The 20,000-nt window shown below is 35.1% G+C and overlaps 1 protein-coding gene across 2 annotated transcripts in view; it reads left to right on the forward strand.

Annotated features, from left to right (window-relative positions):
* The window catches only part of cdh2 (cadherin 2, type 1, N-cadherin (neuronal)), an 83,847-nt gene that overhangs the window by 19,306 nt on the left and 44,541 nt on the right, over positions 1-20,000 (forward strand).

The following is a 20,000-nucleotide window of genomic DNA, read 5'->3' on the forward strand; positions in this document are numbered from 1 at the left end:
ATTGTTAGTAAAGATTGTGTGTAATTTTAAGTGTGTTTTGCCGGTAGCGGAGATCTATGACCTCCAGGCGGTAACGGCGCTCATTACTCATGTATCCGCCGAGAGGCGCCTGTCTTCAGGCTGGACATTGGGACAATTGCCCCGTCTTCGATGGCTCTATATGCGTCCGAAAATGAAGTTTTAACTGTTTTTCATGCTAGAATGTAGTTGTTTAAAACTCTAATCTGTGGTTTATTTATATAGATTAAAATAATAATTTATATATATATATTTAATTCTGAGATTAGTGACCTCCAGGCGATGAGAGGTGCACAATACTCATGAAACCGTCTAAAGCAGACATTTACCCTGACATTGAAATAATTGTTGGCTGTTTAACAGTCTTTGGTTTCATTAATTAATTACTTTTTATTCCAGTTTATTATGTTTTGGCTAAGCACACAGTTGTTCATTAAATATTATTTCTTATTCTATGTTAACTGTATAAAATTAAATAAAGGTGCAGTACAACCAAAAAGATGTTTGTAACCAAATCGTTTTGGGGGCTATAACATTCTGTTATTATCTGTTAAAAGTTCATTTGTGTTAATTTCTACGTTGAGTTAAAAAATGGGTTGAATTTGCATAACTAACGTGCAAAAGATATAGCCGTTTTCACAGTAACTTGCTGTAATCATGCTACCTGCCGTAATTTCACAATAATATTATGAATACAACATATTACTGTGAATTTTTCAGTTAAATACTGTGAAGGGATACTAATGTAATTTACTGTGAAAAATTACAGTAACTTGTTGTGAAAACCTGGAAATTTTTTACAGTGTAATCACGGTTTGGTTACGTGGTGAGACTGAAGGAATGTCCACGCTGATTATTTTTATTTTTCATTTTATTTTATATTATATTTTATTATTTTTTATCTTATTTTTATTTTATTTTATTTTATTTTTTTGTTTTGTTTCATTTTATTAATTTATTTTTTGTTTTATTTTATTTATTTTATTTATTTTTATTTATTTTTTATTTGATCTTTTTTTTATTTATTTATTTTATTTTTATAATTTATTTATTTATTTTTATTTATTTATTTATTTATTTATTTATTTATTTTATTTTATTAAAATGTTTTATTTTATTTCCTCGTCTGTCCAGAGAGCAGATTTGCACAACTTTCACTGGCCTCATCACCACAAATACAATGATATTGTTTGTATAATTTTATGTGCTTAAAAAATCTAGATAGTTACAAATAAATGTGCGATCTAATATTACAAATAATAAAATAAGAATATAATACATTTAAATTATTATTACCTTTTTATTATTATTATATATTAAAAATAGAAATACATAAGCAGCTTTATTATATTAAGCTATTGTATTAAAATAACTATTTTAATTATTGTTTAATAAAATCATTTTAAAAAGTTAAGAAAACATTACAGATTTTTATAACTATAAAGATAATTCTAATATATCACTCTTAAAATTGAATGTAAAACAATAGCAGGGTTCAGACCAAATCTATAAAAAACAAGAAGCACTTTCAGAACATTTTTTCCAGTTCATTAATAATAAAACACCCAACAGCCAGTCAGAATCCATTGAAACATAAAGCACTGATGCAGAAAACAACACTGTGGAGAACGTCACCACTTGATAATATTGAAAAATATGCTTCATAAATTCATGCAAATATTTCTAAACTGCAGTGCACTGGCTTAAATTAAACACTGTTATGGTTTGCTGGCGTATATATGGTTATCATTGTTAGTGTGAATGGTCTTTAAGAGATTTGATCGCGGCCCTTTGCTCTGGTTCTGAGTGTGTTTATGCAGCTCCGGCCGTAAAAGGCAGTTTTTGTGTGTTTTTTCGGGCCTCAATGTGTCATCGTAGGCTGAGGGCTGCTAAACAGAGCCGGCAGTTCAGAGCCATTGCTCACCATCTCTCTCCCACACACACACACACACACACACACATACATCCACTGGTCAGTGGCTCTGACCTCTGCGTTCCTGGAGTTTGCGGTCGGGTGCAGGTCTGGGTGAGCTGGAGAGCTGGGAGAGTGAGGGGGTGGATCAGCTACACTGAGGTCTGGATTCAATCATCAGGCTCAGGCAGGGGCTTTTTGGGGGAGAGGAAGATTGAGAGATATGAAGGTTAGATCCAAGTGCTGGAATGGAATGGAGAGAGCAGAGTCTGGGTTTCTTAAAACATGAGAAGGAATGGGTCAAGATGGACAGCTAGTCCCAGAGCCAATTAGGGAAACAGTGAGGAGTAGTTCATACAGAGTTCATAGATAATAATAATATGCTAAATAATGTGATATAAAAATAAATATATGGTGATATTTCTTTTTATATTTAATAATAATAATAATAATAATAATAATAATAATAATAATAGTAACTATAATAATACACTATAAAATAATGAAATGAAAATAAATAGATGACAATATTTATAATAATAATAATAATAATAATAATAATAATAATAATAATAATAATAATAACATATTAAATAACAATGAAATGAAAATAAACATATGTTTAAAATATTTCAAAAATATTTATTTATATACATAGTACTAATAATATTATAATTGTAATAATATGCTAAATAAAAATGAAATAAAATAATAAATATATGAAATATTTGTTTTATAAATAATAATAATAATAATAATAATAATAATAATAATAAACAATGAAAATAAATATATGTTAATATTAGTTTTATATATAATAATAATAATGTATAAAAACAAATATTTGTATATACTGAGCATATTATTATTATTATTATTATTATTATTATTATTATTATTATTATTATTATATAGTATATACAAATGCAATATATTTGTATTTATAACTAACTACCAGTATTTCTGATACTACTAATAAAATATATATTTCAAAATATATATATTTATTAATATCACGTCTAATCACATACAATCTTTGGATGTTTATTTTTGCTATAAGTTTCGTATGTAATGTTAATTGTATAAAAATAATCCCTTTATGTTTTTATTTTTCATCACAAGTATGTCTCAAATATCTGTAAAAAAAAAATCTACAAAAAATAAAAAAAAATTCAGTTACTTACAGTAACTATCTTAACTAGCTTACTGACCCGTTGATTTGTTTGCTCATGATACAAAAGAACAGATAGGTCAGACAGAAAAATAGGAGACAACAAATGACTGTCCTTTTATGTTTTTCTTGTTCGTTTTAGAGGGTGGATGTGAATTTGTGAATCATTCCTGAATCCAGTTATTGTGCCGCAGTTGCATGGAAAGGCCAATTATGATGTCATCAATACCATCCCAATGATTCACTGTACGCATAAACAAAGCAGCACCCTGCTAAAACAGCCCACTGAATAAACGATGCTTCTCTCTCTCTCTCTCACTCTCTCTCTCTCTCTCTCTCTCTCTCTCTGTGTGTGTGTGTGTGTATAGATGCGCTCCTATGGCCATGGTCTATTTCATGCTCTGCCAAATCTCTCCTTCTCCCATCCTGCAGAGGGAAGATATGAGACACACACTCAAAAGCGTACAGTGTGTATGTGTGTGTGTGTGTGTGTGTGTGTGTGTGTGTGTTGGATGGCTCAAAATGCCTGGCAGTGGCTCCTTTAATGCTTTATTAGTGTTTATGTTGCCTTGACTTGTGGCTCGGACGGTTACCGCAGACGAGAAGAATGCACTTCAAATACACACACATTCCAGCGTTGCCCCGTCTCCGTCTCGCCACCCATCCAAACCAACCCCCCTACTCAACCCCAACCCTAATCTGCCTGGTATTTGTGTTTTTCTAATCTTTATCCATAAAGGGTTACAGACATAGACGTAATTGTGCACCGGTGTCGGCGTTTATTCGATAATGGTGAACGATGGGTTAATCCCATCCTAATGGCATCTGACAACAACACTGGATTTCCGTTTTGCACATACGCATGCATATATAGTCATATAATGCCATCAGAGCCCACCGATTTGGTTGACAGCTGTAAGTACCCAATGCCCTCAAAACCCCCCGGCAATCAGGATAAGCCAAGATCGGCATGTCTCAGACAAATGCGTCATTTTTTTCCCCCCTCTCTGGAAGTGTGTGTGTGTTTTTACAGGAGTTAGGATGGTCTACATCAGAGAGGGGACAGCTGGACTGGCGTGTGTCCATCTCTGCTCAGGTTTCCGCAGTCCCGAAACGCTCTGGTCTCATCGTTATTACACCCTTTCCTCTGGTTCCCCTTCTCCTCACACCTCTGCTTCTGCTATCAGCTCGCTCACTGATTTAGGTGTGTCAGCAGCTAAGCGAGAGAAGAGAGTGTGAAGTGGAATTCTTGCGTTTTACCGTAAGACGGAGAGATATATTTGGATCGGGGTGGGGGGGTAAAGCTAGCATGACCTTAATACAGGACAATGGATCGCAGCTGTGCCCGATATGGGTCTGCTTTTTTTAAACACAGACACACACACGCACACACACACACTCAGCAGGAGAGGAAGGAATGGCGATTAAAAATGATTTTTCTAGTGTTTAATGAGAAAAGACATTAGCTGGCACAGGAGTTAGCGGGTGCAGGAGGTGATAATTGGACCGGCTCATGTGACTCCTGTTCTTCAGCTTAAAGGAATAGTTCACCCTAAAACCATTTATTTACTGTGGTGAGAGGGTTCAGGCCTGTGCTGTGTTCGTTAGTGCTTGAAACAAACAAGCAAACAAAAAATTACAAACACTGTGAGAGAAAGTGCAAAATGTCCAAACAAGTGGATGAAGATGATGTCACATATTCAAAAAGCTCAACAAATTATCAGAAGTTGGTAGCTATTTTTCTCAGTTGTTGTAATAAAAAAAAAGTAATATCGTTAAAATAAATAATTAATATTTTTACAATATCTATAATTTAGGTATGTAACAATTCACCCTGAGTGGTTGAAAATCGATTCAAACATGTGACAATTCAAACGATTCGGTAGAAATGTTGAATTAATCAAGATATATATTTTTGAACAGAGGGGGCGCTGTGTTTATCTGCACATTAGTGGTGAGCAAGAGGTGGGGCGACAGAGTAAAATGACAGCGGTGAAGTGCGCCAGACAAAACACAAACTGTGTACAAATACTGCAAAAATACATTCATACATACATGTATTACTTACACTAACAGAACAAGGAGTAAGATGCACATAATCCTGCACAGCGAAAAACACAAACGTCTACACGCAAAAAGCTATTAATAAGCTAAACCACGCGGACCGGATGATTTGCAGCTCCGCTTGCTATGGCGAGTGCTATGGAGCTCTCAGTGCATCAGTAGCTATGCCTCCACTAAAAATGCAAAATAACTTTATGCGCAAAACTGGATTATCCCATAAAAAGATGTGCAAATAAAGCAGCGTTTTTATCCAACTAGTCAAAGAGAAAATCGTCACTTCTTGATTATAGGGCTGTGCAATTAATCGAAAATCCGGTTTCAATTTTGATTTTGGCTTCTAACGATTATGAAAAACCGTTAATCGAAATAAACGATTATTCCATCATATACCGCCCCCTTTCCAGTTGTACACATTTGTTGCTCTGCAAAGCTCAGTTCCAAGTGAAAATGACTAAAAACATGTACTGTAATGTAACGTTTGCAACATGGGATGCGCATCATTCATTGATGTACATTTAAATCATATTTTTAAAAGCGCAAAAGAGCGAATGCTGTTATGTGTGCACGCTGCGCTTAGCCTCGGACAGGCTCGGAGACGAGCTGAGCACACACATCTAACGCCATCTTAATGTGAGCGCTTTAATGGTCAAATACATGCACATTTGTGTCAGAGCGCGGTGTTTAGGGATTATTCATATTAACTCTCGTTTGTGTAATCAACAAACAAGTTGAGCATCAAAAGACACGTGAAAGAGTAACCATATCAGAACCGCACTATTCTTAAAGAGACAGCTGGCAATACATGTTTTTTTATTATTAATCAAACAACAAAAGGAGAAAATCCCTCACTGCTCTGGGCTGAAGGACTTTTGTAGCTTAAGTTTTTTTCCTTACAGTGAAGATGCTTAAAGCACAGTTTAAACATGACAGATTTAATAACTCATTTTTAATGAATGATTTATTTTATCTTTGCTATGATGACAGTACATTATATTTTACTAGATATTCTTCAAGACACTTCTATACAGCTTGAAGTGACATTCAAAGGCTGAATTAGTGTAATTAGGCAAGTCATTGTATAACAGTAGTTTCTTCTGCAGACACTCAAAAATATTTATATATCTTAAAGGGGCTCATAACATTGAGCTATTAAAATGTTTCAAAATATTTAAACCTGATTTTATTCTAGCCAAAATTAAACACATAAGCCTTTCTCTAGAAGAAAAAAATATTATAGGAAATACTGTAAAAAATTCTTCTGTTAAACATCATTTGGGAGATATTCATATATTTAAAAAAATCACAGAAGGGCAAATCCTTTTGACCTCAACTGATAATTGTTTTGAATAATCATGATTACAATTATGACCAAAATAATCGTGATTATGATTTTTCCCATAATCGAGCAGCCCTGGCGCCAAATATCAACAGTAAAAACTGAATTTTTTGCGGGAGAAGTAGCTTGAATTTTTTTATTTAATAAATGACTTGCACCTCAGAAGACAATCCTGACATGCAATGCAAAGAGCACAGACGCTCTTGATTCTAGAGTTATATATAAAAACTATAATAAATGTAATAAATATAATATCACTATTGCTGAAACGGTTAAGGCGTTTTACAATGAACAAAACAACATTACAGATGTTTTTTTAAAGTGCTCAGCTTGCTGGTTTGTCCATGCACACACTTTTTTATCTTCACATGATCTCAAAACAAAATCACATGACCTTTTTTAATGCACATACTAGAATTGGTTCCGTTTATCCTACTCAGTTTGTGCAGATCTTTGCGTTTCCATTAACCAATTTTATGCAAATATTTAAAATGCACATAAAAATAGGTGGATGGAAATGCTAGTGTTTTTATAGAGAAAGTGTCAAGATGTTTTCAGACAGAAAGAGAAAGTTGTTTACTTACAGAACCAGCTATTAGATTATTTTTACCCTCTCCTTTTCAAATTAGTAATGCGTGTTGTAATAATTTGCTTATTATTAAACATTTTAAAATGTTCAAGATGATCCTTTCTTAAGTGTATCACACTGATACTTGAACAAATTAATTATACAAGTAATATTAATTATTCACCTTCATAATCATGTTCAACTCCTGTCTCAATCCTACTATATAAATAGTGATTTTATAATCAGTTTTTTATTTTTATTTATTTATTTTTTGCAAGTGGCCAGTCCCCTGGATAAGAGAACCTATTGACCAGCTCTGTACACACTGCTCTCTGGTTTAGGAAAGGCTTTCCTCTCCACACCCGCCATCTCAGTCCCTAGTGAAGGAGTTCTTTTTTTTCAGTAGGGGACATCAGCTTATGCCAGAATACAAAGATTAGCTGATATTTATTTTTTTTATGTAAAATCCAAGCACAGTCACTGTTTTAGTTTGTGTATATTAATGAGTCTTCTTTAGTTTGTATCATTTTTTCTTTTTTTTCGTTTTTAAAATAACAATTTAGTTTTGAAAGATACTGTAATATATTATTTTGCAAAAAAAAAAAAAAAAAAAAAGTGCAGCATTCAAGAAAAAAATTAAAGGGCTCTTCATCCTAAATGTGTTTCAAATAATTTTGTAAAAAAAAATTGTAGTGTGAGATTAGTATTGTGAATCATATCGAATCGAGAGTCAGGTGAATCGTTACATCCCTAGTAGAATTTCAAACACATTTTTTTCAGAGTGGAATGGAAGTCTTGCCTTACAGTTAAAAAGACTAGAATTGTGGTTGTTTGGAATAATGCAATTCAGTTCATCTTTATTTCTTTAGCGCTTTTACAATGACGATTGTGTCAAAACAGCTTAACATAGAAGTTCTAGTACAGTGAAAACGTGTCAGTCCGGTTTTCAGAGTTGAAGTTGAGTTCAGAGTAATATTATGTCTATAAATATGTTTAGGCCGTATTTGATTGATAAACTTCAGTGAAGGGGAACATTAGTGATTTTTGTTTTAATGCACTAGCTGACTTTAGACTGGGTCTTTTATTGCACGTTATATGGATTAGTTTTATGATGTCTTCTAGTGCAGCATGGCATTGTAAATCCATTTTCACTGCATGAAAAAAAAACAGCTTCAATCATCTGCCTAACATCCCAAAAACAGCGTAGAACAGCACGAGTGTGAGAAAACAAGCATTGTATAGTCATGTTTGAAAGATCTATCCCTTTAAAACAGCTTTTCTCTGAGGGGCCATCTCTGAAACTTCCAGCGCTGACATCATCTATGTCTCTCCCTCCGCCTTGATCGCCTCTCTTTCTCTCTCTCTCCCTGCTTGTCTTTTCCTGATATTCCCGTCTTTGTGTTGTATTGTCTCACCCTTGCCTTTGAAGCGTCGTTTACTAGTGTACACTCTCACAGTTTTTACACTCAGACGTTCCTCAAAGGAGACGAGCTTTTGTGTCTTTTGTTACGTTCTCCCTCTCCCCTTTTTCTGAGCTCCACTTTTATCCCTCTATCACCTTTCCGTCTTTTATTTGCATGACACTCTATCACCTGTGCGAATGCCAGTGGTTAATGTGGCGCCGCCCATGTGCTGCGATGTTTCAAGTTGCATATCTGTGCTAGCTGAACATTGCAGCTAGGTTATTACAATGTTTCCCATATGGCCGGAGAGGAGAGAGAGTGGGCTTCCCTCTAGTTAGATTTATTGGCCCCATATTGATGTCCTTGGGCGTTGCCGATTGATTTGACACGGCCGACATTGTTTTGCGAGCCTAGGGGGGAGGTGTTTTGTGAGAGCATGCGGCCGAATGAAACTCTATTCCGCCCCTTTGCTAAAACCCATCCCTTTTGCTCCCAAGCTGGAGGCCTTGGGGTTGTCAGGGGCGACCAGCATGGCGCTAGGCAACCTGGCCTAATTCGCCCCATTCGGCTGAGCGCAGTTGCGAAGGGACCATTGTTCCTGAGTCAACAGAAAACTAGCCAGGCGCAAACGCGCCCGCACAGCCAGAGGAATCCTGACGGCCACTACAAATCAAAAGCTCCTGCTCGTCCAGGATAAATGTTTGATAGTTTTATCTGCATGTTACATCTGCACATAGTTATGTAATTTGAGCATTTTGAAACATATCTCTTGCTTATTTTTCTTCTGCTCAGTTGGCGATAATCCTGAAACACACACACACACACACACACACACACACACACTCGCCTCCCGGCACTCACACACATATCAAAGTACTAAGTCCGCCCTTGTCCGCAATACAGTATCCCACCGTCTCCCCAGCTGTCACCGTTCACACTGACACACTTCTTCCTGCTCACAGACACAAAATACGCTCGTCCTTCCAACAGCAGATGTTTTAAGATGCGTGGAAGTCCAAAACACGTGTAACTTTATTTCTGACATTTGCTTTTTTTCTGGACTCGCAAAGACAATTTGGCAATGCGTTCACGCGCACACACACACACACACACACACACTCACTTCTCCACTGCGGGCTTGGTTATCTGGGTCAGTGCCTGTACAAATCTCATTACACTCCAGTCTGCCATCCTGATGCATTATGGGTAATGTAGTTCTGACCTAGAACTAGAAACAACACCTCAGGCATGTGCGTTACGTAAACGAGTCACTGAACTTCATCTTCTAAGAGGTGTTTGTTTTGCACATCATAGAAGACAATGTTAGCATTCATTAAACTGAACTGTTTCCCTGTCATTTTTGACTGAATTCTTCCTTTGTCTTTGAGTTTTTCTGGCTTTCCATGGCTTTACTGTTATACGCCAGGGCATTCAACTGCCTATAAATAAGACAATAAAATGAAGCTTCATCAAAATTAGTGTTGATAGACTCATCATGATTTATGTTTTGAGTGTGGCTTTAAGTCCAGTAGGGCTGCAGCTAATGATTGGTTTGTATGTTGATTAATTTATGAAATGGTTACTATACTAGTTCAGTGTAGTGTTCATGTCACTAAACCATCTAATAAATCGGTCCATTTTTTTCATCAACCTTTTTGTCACTGCGGACCGGTCAACACTTGACAATTTTACCCATTGTCAAGTAAAATTTTATCATTTTACTTGACAATTTGGGTGTATGTAGATTGCTAGGCAATCATCTACCGTTTTCTTAGAGAATAACAAGCTGACAAAACATTGCTGCAACTCTGATACAAGTTTTATTTCTGAAGAAAATTAAAAAGTACTGCTGTGCTAATTTTACAGAAATCTTTGAATTCCTTAGGCGTGAGTGTGTTAAACCACTTATGCACATAGCTTCCAACATGCTTCACCTCCATTAGAAATAACAAATTTGTGTATGGAAAAGACGTGATATGTGAATGGACGCCGTCATTGCCGATCTCCAGCAACTGATCTGTTTCATGCACACGCACACACTGGATTCACCTAATTTGTTGACAAGTTGTGGATCCATTACTTGTCAGTTTATGAGTCGTTCGCTTGGCCTTTTTACCCTTTGCAAAGAAACTTTCAAAAGATTTCTGTTTCTTACTCATTTTGCTGCTCGTGGGTTACTTTTTGGCCCTCAAGTGACCGAGGTGTAGCTGAGAGAATATGGTTATTTTTCTAAATAAAATAAATAAAATAAAATAAAAATATTTTTTAAAGGAAAAGGTTGTTTAGACTCGGATAATAATTAAAACGGAAATAACTTATGATTTTTGTGCAGCCTGGTACCAATCGATCCTGCCCGGGGGTTGAAAAACACTGATCTAATACATTTATTTCGAAAATTTGCATGTGAATGAACACAGTAAATACACCAAAGGCAGACAAGTTGTAGTTGAAGCCCATTTTGTTTTTGTTTCATTTTATTTAATTAAAAAAAACAAAAAAACTTGCCAACATTGAATTTCGTGTTGGTTGAAAAATGTTTTTGTTCAAGCAGAGTCCCTGTGAATTCTTTATTTATTTATTGTTTTTGTGTCTGTATTTGACATATTGCACATGTTTGTGTAATCGGAATGTATAGTAAGATGTATATTGAGCTTTCACAACCATAGAAATTAGTTAGATTTTTTTTATTTTGATTTTTTTGCATGTAATAATGATTTGGAGCTTGCGTCTGTGTCAAAACCTGACGCTTTTAACTTAGTAACTCATTTTCAGCAAAAAAAAAAAAAAGAAAAAAATCTTCGCTTATGTGACCAATTTGGCTTTATGTGACCACTGAAAAGGCATAACTATGAAAATTAGTTATTGTCGTGTCCATGTAAACTCTTGAAAGTGAGAGTCTGCGAAAATTCTGATCTTACAGCTAATGCTTCATCAGCAAAGTGTGGATTGACTTCACTTTATAACTAACAACAGAGACACATCTCACACACACGTCAAATTCTACATACACACCAGTGCAGAGCTGCCAACGACATATAGTCACTTTCCTAGAGGTACTGTTTACTAATAAGGTGACAATGCTAAAAACTGGCCTAACATATGTTGTATAGTGATTTTGACTGTTTTCGCAGATGCGTAAAAACAGTTCATTTAGAAAACTATGCTGTGTAAACATGAAACTTTTAAAACCTACTTTTTTCAAGTAGGTATCGCTGCAGCCCGGAGCCCTCTAAGTGGGAGGTATTACACAGCAAGCAGGTTGGGTAACCTCCCAAGTGGGAGGGGCTTATGCCACAGGTGGGCTGGGTTTAGTGGTGTAGGTGAGTAGACTTTAATAAAACGCATCAGGTTACTGTGAGGATTTAGGGTTGGGGTAGGTGTAGACGTTAATAAAACAACAGGTTACTGTGAGGTTGAGTTTAGGGTTGAATTGGCAGAATTTGCAGAATTTTTCCAAAACTGCACTGAGAGCCAACTGAATTGAAACTTAAAGGCTTTGTGACCCTTTTAAATCCTTTATGCATAAGATTGGATTTGTTTTTGCATTCGTACCTGTAGTAGGCATACGCCCTCCCCTCACCTTTAAAAAGATATCGAGTGTCTCGAAGAGGAGCGTCGATAATGAAAGCTGATCCTTCATTGCTCATTTTGCACTTATATGTATGTGTGTACGTGTGTGTATCTGAAACCTCTGGAGTCGTGTTTCACTCTGTCTGCCCGTATCACTGACACACCTGAGGACAGGTACTTCAGTTCCTCTCACACCCGCTTCAAAAACACTGTGTTTTTGTGCTTCCACGGTGAGGATGTTTCGCTCTGAACTGCAGGATCTAATGGGCATCTGTTACGAACAGGAGGTTATGGATTTCTACTAGCCCAAAAAATCAATACCCGCAATTCTGCACCCTCACCACATCCGAGTGCAATCGGGAGTGTGCGTTGTAGCAAAAGTGGTTCGTTCACAATTCGGTTTGCATCGTATTTGGGCCTCATCGGAGCCGCTATGCAGATTTTACTCATACAAAAACATCGTCCCCTCGGGGATAGCAGCACTTTCTGGTTTTGTATTGCAGTTTGTCTTTGTGTTTCGGTCTGTGTGAATGTACCTTTATTGACACAGGCGGTTTTATCACCCTCATCCACGGCTGCTGTGTGCGAGATGAAGAGATCAAGAGGAGAAACCTCTTAAACAAATAACGTCGGGATGCCAATACACATGCCACGCACGCAGTATAAATTTAATCAAGGCTTGAGCTCAAATCACTATTATTTTACCGGGAACTCAAGATTTGAGGGAGTCTAATCCTGCTTTTGTCTTCCTTTGTTTTGTTTTTTTTCAAGCTGTGCTTTCTAAAAACAGATTAAACAAGTCGCGAGATGCGCGCAGGTACATACATAAACACTGGGCTGTTGTTTCTAATATTTATTTTTTTTAGAAGCGACGGATTATAAAATCTGTTGTAGGTTACTATTTTTGAGTCCACTGAAATAAATTATTTCAGCAAAATTGTTGCAAACAATTTATATGTGTTGCATTTAAACAAACCAATTTAACTGAGTAATGTTTTCAGCCCGAATAAATTGTTTACAGCCACTTAACTTAAAAAAAGTAAATCCAGGGAATCATCTTTGAATCATTTTTTTTCAAGGTGTTCCACCACAGCCAGTCAAATCTGCTTCTCCGGTTTGGTTGGTAAATAACAGCATCATCTGCGTTCGGCGCTGTGAGAGAGAGTGCAGATGTTTGCAATTATTTGCCGTTTGTTATTTCCTGTCAGTCTTTTGTGATACACAATGTAGAGCGATTACAGTGGTCAGCGTTACTGACCCGAGGGAGTCTTCAATCACTCGCATACACATAATCTGAAGCCTGCATAATCCCCTCCTCCCTCCATCAACCTCCAATTAATGATTCCTGTGGCTTACCATCCATTTTACATCAAACTCCGAACACTTGTGCTGGAGAGAGTCCATGTGTTCACAGGTTCACAACCAGCCAGTAAATGTTATTCTTTATATACTTCTGTTTTTACAAAGGGTTTTCATTGTTGCCATGGAGAAACTGGAAATCTCATGTCTTTATTGCGTCTTTCATGCATGGAAATATATAATTGTAATATAATTTTATAAATCGTTTTACTGTAAAAGGTCATGGAAATACATTAAAAGAAAATATTCGGATCAGGCTTAGAATTTCTTATTGAATTTGACTTTTTGTATCCTTTTTAATTAAAAGGTTTATTTATTTATTCATTTCTTTAATTAGACTAGAAATGTCATGAAAGTAAGTAGTTCACATTAAATTAAATTGTTAATCTTACATCTATAGTGAATACTTTTATACAACATTGATTCGTTCATTCATTTTCTTTTTCGGCTCAGTCCCTTTATTAATCAGGGGATGCCACAGCAAAATGAACTGCCAACTTATCCAGCATATGTTTTACGCAGCGGATGCCTTTCCAGCCACAACCCAACACTGGTAAACACCCATACACTCACATTGCATTCACACACATACACTACGGTCAATTTAGCTTATTCAATTCACCTATAGTGCATGTCTTTTGACTTTGGGGGAAACTGGAGCACCTGGAGGAAACCCACACAAACACATGCAAACATGCAAACTCCAGAGAGAAATGCCAACTGACCCTGCCGGGGCTCGAACCAGCGACCTTCTTGCATTGAGGCGATCATGCTACCCACTGTGCCACCGTGATGCCCATACAACGTTTATATTTAAGTAAAAAAATGTATACATTTATAAGTCTATGCTCTGGCCTGGTTTTCTAGATTTTGATTTAATGTATTTATTTTGAACAGAAAAATCATACACAAAACAATTCTTTAAACAAAATACATTTTATCATGGTCGAAATGGAGCAGGATGAAGCGGGATGATTATTTTCCCCACCCCATTACCACACATCATTCGTCTATTACTTCAATTCGTCTTATTTCTTCTTTTACTTATCTCTTCTTTTACATGAGACATATTTTATTTTTTTGGCATCTTATGTTTGATTTCATTTGTACATTTACGTTATGTAACATACAGACCCACAAAATGCATAGTATTGCAAACAGCCATTAGTTGAAAGTTCATCATTCCTTTCTCATTTTATTCTGTCAATCACCTATATTTATTATTATACACCTTTAATAATATATTTTTTAACAACTTTTTAAATTGACTAATATTCTGACATCGTTTGAGAATCTGTTTCACATGTTTCACACCACATACAGTACACACACAATACACTTTTTTAAGTTTTCCTTGTTTTCAACCTCCTAAATGTTTGTTCTTCCCTCAGATTATATCCCCCTTTTCTGTCTTTTCTGTCTCAAAACCTGTTAGCAAAACCATTTCCATGCACTGATTCATTTGATTTTTCATTTAGTATTTTCATCAAATCAAAATTATTATCAGTGGTTGAATCAACATTGAAAAGCTCATAGAAAAATCATGGCTAGAAGGTCTATTTGCAAGGAACCTATTTGTGTTATACTTGTCCTTGAAGTCCACGTCACTTTTTTTTTTTTTCATTTTGTTTATTTCTTCTTTTGTTGCTGAACAATAATAAAAGAACCTCTCCCTGAATTACTTTGTAACATTGTCCACTGATGATCCAGCAATGCTTTGTGTCCCTCTATAATGCAGTGGGTCAGTGTTTTTTTTTTTTTTTTTTCCTTTCTGTTGTGTATAGTATTCATGTTTCTTTCATTGCTCTACTGATCCTTTAAGAGAATTGGTAGGCTGTGACTACCACAGCATTAAGCTAGACATTGATATTCAGATCAATTTGGTTTTTAACGAACCGTTATTTAACATTTGCCCCAGTTTTGCTTCATTGTTTGCTTCAAAACACCATTTTAGAAAAAAAGCAGCAGAGAGATTATATAAAAACAACATCAAAAACAAGATTGAATTCTTTTATTAATATACATCTCTGGTCATATTGCAAGAAAATAAATTTGCACTTTGATTTTTCCAACTTTGAAACACAACCCAAGGCAGGGCGCAACAGATTATTAACTAAGAATATCATGTTTTCAGTTCACATGATCCAATCAGATACTAACCAAATTAAATCCTGCACTGTATTATCGCATGCTGAAGGTTCAGTTTCGCCCTCGTTACTGCAATTAAAGTCATCCTGAAAGCATTTTGTTATCTATCTATAATGCGTTTTTAAAATCTTTAAAAAGAAGGCATACTCCTCCTCACATATATGTGCTGTGTGTGTGGCATGTGTAGGAGACACGATAACGTACAGGAATCAGGGGGAGAAGGTTTCTAATGTAATGTTTGTCCAGTGATGCGGCAAATTTTGTGACCGAGTCAGCATCCCTGCAGGCAACATTGTCAGAGAAGCAATTTTCGAGGTTTTCAAACCCAAATAATAGTAATTGTCAAGGACATTTGGACACACATTATAATAGGCTCCATGTTACAGTGCAATTATATGAGCAAAATACAGAGCGAAAGTCAAGAACAACATGTAATGTGGAATTATGTGGTCGGTTATGAATGTGATTACAATTAATGTGTTGAAATGTTGTTGATTTTTATATGCTTAGAAAAGCATGCTGTGACATGGCCTCATTTGTTTCAAACTCTTTCTGGTTAATGGTGTGAGGTGAAGGTGTTAAGATGCCTAATGTACTAGCAGAGAGACTGGGTTTAACTGCTGGGTTGCATTTAGAAAAGCTCATGATGTGCTTTTAAATTAGTCCTTAAAGGGGATAGTTTGGCCAGAAATGAACATTTGCTGTTAATTTAGTCACCCTCAGGTTTGCAGGATTTAGGTGGATTTTGTTTTACTGTGGTAAAACATTAAAGAAAATTTTAGTAAAAGTTGTGGTGTGTGAGGATTTATACGACGCAAGTCAATGGCTACTGCCACTTTAAGAGTCCACAAGGTCTGGGGTCAGAAAAAAAAAACGATTTGGAAATATTTTTTTAGATTTTGAATGAGGACAATAAACAAGCGTTATGGATGTGACATAAAAAGTTAGCGAGTTTACAGTATACAACATACTTTGTAGAAATTCTGTGAATTAAACTGCATAATCCAAAAGAAACAATGCTAATCAAAAGGATACGAGTTGGCGCACTATAGAACAAAAATGACTGATTTTATTTTATTTGACATTTTTTGCATTTATGAGGAAAAAGCTCCATTATTGACATGACATCTCTCTATTATGTGAAATTGGCACTTGTGGGATTTTGGTAAATCAAGTATAATAGTTTGAAAACATTAACAGAGCCATGTTTGAGTAATTTTAAAGAAGTGCATGTGCTTCATAATTTAAACACAGAAACGGTTTTGATATTTTGTCGATATTATTCGCATAATCGTTAATTTAATTGTATAATTATGTAACTTGTACTAGTTTGAAAATGATTTACATGCAGATGCTATATCCAACATTTTAACCAGGAGCTGTTTCTATTTCATTTCACAGTTTGCAGTTACCATGTTGATATTATTATTGCTATTGTTGTTGTTGTTGTTATATTTATTAATATATATAATATATATGCCATATATATATATATATTACTGTTGCTTTCTTAATAACTCAATATTTGCTTTATTTAGTTTGGTTAATTATTTTAGTTCAGTTTCATTTTACTTTTATATATTTATAATGTTTTGGCTTATATTTTACTGTATTTAAGCCCACATTTTTATGAGTTAAACTTTCTTTCTTTTCTTTTTTAAATAAAAAAGCTGTTCCTAAAAGAAATTAAAAGATATATGTTACAAAACATATAAATAAATGGTTGCCACATACAAATGCCACATATTAAATAGCAAAAATAGTTAAAAATAGCTATATATATATATATATATATATATATATATATATATATATATATATATATATATATATATATATATATATATATATATATATATATATATTCCAATAGTCATATTCCATTAATTTTTTTTAACATACATTTAATTTATTTATCTATTTATTTATTTGTTTATTTTTTGGTTTATTAATAAAAAGAAAGACAGTTTAAGTGAAAATGTAGGTTGCCCAGGCAAACCCGATGAAAACCACAGTAAAAAGGCCAGCCCTAACCCTATTTATCTTAATCATAAAATTGTAGTTTTTGCTTTTGTGTTGACTAAACATTGAAGTACAGTAAAATGCTGTTTTGAGTCAGTCAAATTTCCTTTTAAAAAAATCATGCTTTTGCAATATAGCGTCCAGCCGTAGTGTTTTTTAAAAGAGCAGTTTTTAGTGTGTAAGGACAGACAGCACAGGAATGCGCTGCTGCCCGCTTTAGGTCATCAGGATTGGGTTGGCGTGGTGCCCCTGCCATATGCTGCATGTGTGTGTGCTTTAGTGTGTGTTTGTGTGTGTGCCTCTGCGCACGGTCGTAAATCCTAAGTCCTCACAGACACCACCAATCTCACGAGGTCAGAGGTTAAAATGACTTTGCACGCATGCGTACATACACAAACACACATGCAAAACTGGAGGGCCGCTCCAAAAAATGAATGATTGAAAAAATAACCTTAACGCCCTTAGTGCTATTATGATGCAGAATGAATAATTGAGTTTGTCTGTGACAGGGATTATCCAGTAAATGACAGATTTTTGATTTCTTTTACTCTATCCATTTTGTGTCTGTTTTGGGGCTTCTGTTTGGCTGACAGTGTGTAAAATGAGGTGTATGTTTGTATCCCACAATGCGATTAGTATTTTATTCACATTTTTGAGCATCTAGGTTATGTATAAAGCTTTACTCCACACCTTGTTCTGGTTCAAAGCATTTGTGGAAACTGAAATTTGCATGCAAGTCCAAGGTATTCAAATGATGATGTCAGGCTAGTTAGCAGGGAGTAACCAAATGACCCCTGCTAAAATATGCTGGGGCACTACCCGTACCAGTGCAGGCTGCTATCAGATGCTAGAAGATAATTGGATTACCATATGGTATTTACATGCTTCCTATTAGACTCGCATATGGTATTTAAACAGTGTTGTAAGGTACTTCAAAAATATCATCCTAATACCATATGACTACAGCGATCAACAATAAGAAGGCTTTTTTGTGATTCATAATAAATGTCTTTATGCCTTGAAATTAACAAGTGTGTTACTTTTGTAATGTAAATTTGTAGAAAATAAAAGATTTTATTCAAAAAATGTTCACTTGCTAATTCTAAAAAAAATTTAAATGTATGGCATTAACCCTTAGCTGCCCCACCAACAAAACATTGGATTTAATTTTTTAACACCTAATGTGGCAAAATAACACACAAAATGCATTTTTTTTCAACACATCCAAAAATTTCTAAATTACTAATCCATCTTTATTTTTTGACATATGCCATAAAATATTTCAGATTCTTATTTAACATGTTTTCCTTTTTTTTATACAATAAAACCAAAATCAAGTGTAGGTGTAGCAGCAAGATTATGTTCATGTTTAACCATTATGTTAAACCATTATTTAAAGCTGTCATTCTTTAAATGACTTGACAGACATTATTTAAAACAGTCAAAATATTTTCAATCATTTGGTAGAGCAGGCGGTTAAAGGGTTAAAGATGTATTATATATAGGCTAACTATTTATTTGAATAAAAACAGTATTTCTTATAGTTCTTAATACAGTTGTATAATATGACTTTGGAGTTTATTAATAGAATTTATATGTGTGTGTGTTTTTTTATAAAACATTTAATGAAGCTACATTAATGTATAATATAAAAAATAGCAAGTATAAATCCTTACTGTTGGTAGACATGAATAAGATTGTGATTAGGGTTGCACAATATATAGTTTCAGGATCGATATCACAACGTGCACATCTACAATAGTCACATCACAGGATATGCAAAGATGAGTTGGGGTTGTAGTTGACCAGGAGCCATAGTTTGTTATAAAATAGTCGCAAAAAAAAAAAAAAAACTGTACATATGCTGTAGGAATGGTATAACAGAAATTTTAGGTTTTAAAACTTTGACTTTTCCAAACCACACACTGGGACGTTTTTTGCTCGCGTTTTCCGTCGACGTTTAACGCCTCGTGATTATATAAAGGCAATGTAATCGTGCACGCCAACGCGCAAAACACCAGGCACAAAAGCGTCATTTAAAAAAAAAAACGCCTCATGCTCTTTTTTTTTTATTTTTTTATTTGACGCACCACTTTAAAACCTTCTCCACCAATCAGATTAGCACTTTTGTTTACGTGCAAGGAGCTGCTGAAGTTACAGTAAACAGCACTTGGAGGCGCTCAAGCGCAAAACTGTCAATGTCAGCGCACATTAAAGAAGATACCCAGAGGCGATATGAACGTAGAGCTGGTGAACAATAATTTCTTCATCGCTAGAGCTGGAGCTGCTACTTGAACCATCTATGCTTGTTCGAGTCACCAGTAACTTTAACAACAAGCACGTGAACTTCGTCTCTTCCTCTTCTTCTGTTTTACAAGCGGGTGTTGGAAGCTTAAAGTTGTGTAGCGCCATCTAACGTCAAGGAGTGA

This window comes from Danio rerio, chromosome 20 (genome assembly GCF_052040795.2).
Source record: "Danio rerio strain M-AB ecotype USA chromosome 20, GRCz13ab, whole genome shotgun sequence".
Classification (NCBI taxonomy): Eukaryota; Metazoa; Chordata; class Actinopteri; order Cypriniformes; family Danionidae; genus Danio; species Danio rerio.